At 48.2% G+C, this 3,830-nt stretch overlaps 1 non-coding gene across 1 annotated transcript; it reads left to right on the plus strand.

Annotated features, from left to right (window-relative positions):
* Window positions 1–426: 426 nt before the first annotated feature.
* Window positions 427–545, plus strand: LOC117049287. Its single transcript, XR_004426925.1, has one exon. It is a non-coding gene; the product is annotated as a 5S ribosomal RNA (ribosomal RNA).
* Window positions 546–3,830: the final 3,285 nt, after the last annotated feature.

A 3,830-nucleotide genomic window follows, 5' to 3' on the forward strand; every position in this document is an offset into this window, starting at 1 on the left:
AGCACCAACAGCAAACAGATAAAGCAAGCTGGTAGCAGCCACAGCAAAGAGGTGTGCTCCAGGTCTCCAAGATAAGAAGAGCTGGAAAATGCTGTTTGCTGAACGTTTACAGAAAGAAGCAAAGTTCAGGTTGATCAGCAGACATATTATTGATAACTTTTTAGAGACGGGTGAACTCATCATAATCCAATTCAATATGAATCTGCCAGAACCAGATTAATCGCTGCAACTGCAGTCTGATTTCCTGTTTCTGAGTCTTGATAGTAATCTGGGATGTTGGTATGTGCAATTATGTTGTCACCATGCAAGGAGGGGAGCAAAAGGCTAATGATGCCTTGCTTATGTCTTCCACCTCTCTTTCCCCTTTTTATTTTTGCATTCTACTCTAGAAATCACAGTATGTTTGCACACATATTTGCACAGAGTTGGTACGGCCATGCTACCCTGAACACACCCGATCTCGTCCGATCTCGGAAGCTAAGCAGGGTCAGGCCTGTTTAGTACTTGGATGGGAGACCGCCTGGGAATACCGGGTGTTGTAGACTTATTTAATGGACGCGGGTGGTGCTGTGGGTTAAACCACAGAGCCTAAGGCTTGCTGATCAGAAGGTCGGCGGTTCGAAACCCCGTGACGGGGTGAGCTCTCGTTGCTCGGTCCCAGCTCCTGCCCACCTAGCAGTTCGAAAGCACGTCAAAGTGCAAGTAGATAAATAGGTACCGCTCTAGCGAGAAGGTAAACGGCGTTTCTGTGTGCTGCTCTGGTTCACCAGAAGTGGCTTAGTCATGCTGACCACATGACCCGGAAGCTGTACGCCAGCTCACTCAGCCAGTAACGCGAGATGAGCGCCGCAACCCCAGAGTCGGACACAACTGGACCTGATGGTCAGGGGTCCCTTTACCTTTACCTTTTAGATTGCAGTCTCTTGGGAGTTGGCCACCCCAACCCTAGAGGTACCCAAGGCAGATCTAGAATGTTGCCCCATAGCATGTAGTAGGAAAAGCTTCTATTTCTTGGCCTCTCGTTCTTACTGAGCTAGTCAACCTGTATCCAGGCTACACCAATTTAGAGTACAAGTGGTGGTTTGTGTAATGGAATGCTATTGCATTTCCCCTTTTAAATCCTGCACATTTTTCACAAGCACTGAGTTTTCTAGTTTAGTATTCTCCCTGATAATGCTCATTTCTTAGGGACAGGGTTTTGCTGGTTTGTTTTTGTATGGAGCAGGATTCCTTACAAAAGCCCCCGCCAAGTGGTACAGCTCAGAAAAAAACAGGCTGACAGCCTCAGTAAGCCATCAGCTGATATTCCATAGAAGCAGAAAATGCAGGACTTAATTTCTTCCAAGCACAGTTGAAAAGAGTGTGAGCAAGAAGTTGAGATCAGAGGGTAAGATCTGTCACTGATTGCCTCAGTTGCCACATGCTGGAGTTTATCTCTCTTCTGCTTGGGCTGCTCTATGAATGAACCAGCTGCTCCTGCCACTGAATTTATGAGAAGCCTTTGTATTTGCTTACATAACATGCTCAAAGCCTTGCACATTTATATTCCCTTAATTATACTTCCCTCTGTATTTGCTTGTTGCATTTTCCTTTGGCAATTGAGGGAAGAATTGACACAAATGCACAGAGCAGGCCGCTTGGTGTGAAGGGCTGATTAAGGAAAGTTTCGGCCTCTTCACACATGACAACTTCCCTGTCCAAAATAATTTCACACTGTCATGCATGAAAATCACACAAGCATTTCTTTTGCTGTGATTACATGGATTACAGCTGCAAGGAGAGGCTCCCCATAATTTGTAACGGCAGTGAACCAGATCCTAGCGTGATTCTGAGACACAGCGGCCATAGAGATGGGCACAGAGAAATGACTCTGCCTAATGTGGCAAAATGTCAGGTGTGAAGTGGCCCTTGAACTTCCCAGGCGCTGATTTCACCAGCTCAAAGGCGGGTTCATTGCAGCTGAAATGGTCGCTGCTGAGCAACTGTTTGGTGACCTGCATGGAATAGGTTTGCTTGCAGTAGCTGTAGTAATGGTCCCTGTGTGTGTGGACACCATCTACCACAGAGTACCTGCTGCTAGGAACAACCAACAGCCAGCGGTGTAGCTAGCTGCTCGGGTGCCTGGGTTGGCGTGCCCACAAGGCAGGGCAAGCCGGGGGCAGAGCACGCTGTGTGGAACCTCCACGGAGTCTGCAAGCCCCACGTTGCCATTTCGGGCAGCTCGGAGCCTGCAGGTGCCAGAGCCACCGCATCACTCCTCAGGAGAGATGTGTGGCTTGGGCGCGCTGCAGGCCAGGCCCCGTGGTCACCCCGCTCAGTGATGACACCCGGGTCGGACCACACCCACCACACACCCCTTCCTACGCCACCACCAACAGGCGAGAGAAGCATATAGAGGGGAGGGGTGGAGAGAGAGAGAGTTGTTGCTTTCATGTTCTGCTTGTAAACTTCCAGAAGTATCCGACTGGCTGCTGTCAGAAGTGGGAAGCTGGGCTTTTCATCTGATCCAGCAAGGAAATTCTCATGTACCTATACAGGCTGTGTATGCACATCTCCCTCTGAAGTGCTGCAATTCAAGGTTTTCTAAAAGCACTTTTGTAGAAGTCACTTTGCAAGTGTCTATGCATCCATGGCCTGGCGTGCTCTGGTCCATGGGGTCACGAAGAGTCGGACACAACTGAACGACTGAACAACAACAACAATGCCTTCATGAGCACAGACACTTGCAAATCAAGCGGGTCCTTGCCAACTGAACCCACGCGAGGGGCTTGTCCTCTGCAGCACACATTTCAGTTCATTTGCTCCCTCCCCTTTCAATGCACACCACACTCCTTAAAAAAAAAAAGATCCTGTGAGTTTATTGATATATGGCAGGCACGTCCAACAGGTAGATCATGATCTACTGGTAGATCACTGGACGTCTGCGGTAGATCACTGGTACATCATTGGCTCCCCCCAAAGAAGCTGAACAACTATGGCTCTCCTTAAAAAAAAAAAGCTCAACATTTTATCTCCTCCCTGAAAAAACTCAACAACTTTGACCCAAACCCGAAAAAAGGGAGTAGATCACTGCCAGTTTTTAACTCTGTGAGTCGACCGCAGTCTCTTGGGAGTTGGCCACCCCAATATATGGGAAGTCTAGTAGCACAGGTTGCTCAAGCTCAGTTTGTTATATTTGCACTCAGTGTATGCCCAGAGGCATCCTTCCCTTGAGCTATGCAGACAAATTGATGGCTACATTTCTAATCGCTTGGTAGCAGGGAGGTGCGGGACAAGGGGTTGATTATCTTTGAGGTAGTCCAGAACACCAAATGGTTCAGGTAGTTCTCAGGTCACTCTCCATGGAAGTATGGGCAGACTAGGAACGGCTACACAAGAGCTGTCCCAAATTGTCGTAAGGCCCTCCCCAACAGGAGATTCACAGAGGAGGCACTCTCAGTTTCAGAACACATTAGAAAATGGCTCATGACTGCTCTAGCCAAAGGCAATTGCAAAAACACCAAAAGAAACACTGACCAATATATATATATATGAATATGCTTTATGGCTATTTGTGTACCCATAGTCTCTCCACTTGGTCCTCTCCAGATATTTTTTGACTACGATTCCCAGCATGGCCATGTTGACCTGAGGTTGATGGGAATTGTGGCCCAAAGCATCTGGAGGGCAGCAGGTTGGGGAAAGCTGCTCTAACCGCATCACGGTGGTTAGAATCCAAGCTGGAGGGGCGCTGAAAACAGAAAGTTAGATGGCTTGATTCAGAGTTTCAGAGATGCCTGGATCCCAGCAAGTTCTGCATGTGGTCTGGGAATGGCCTGTTTTTACACTCA

Source organism: Lacerta agilis, chromosome 6, assembly GCF_009819535.1.
Source record: "Lacerta agilis isolate rLacAgi1 chromosome 6, rLacAgi1.pri, whole genome shotgun sequence".
In the NCBI taxonomy this organism is placed as follows: Eukaryota; Metazoa; Chordata; class Lepidosauria; order Squamata; family Lacertidae; genus Lacerta; species Lacerta agilis.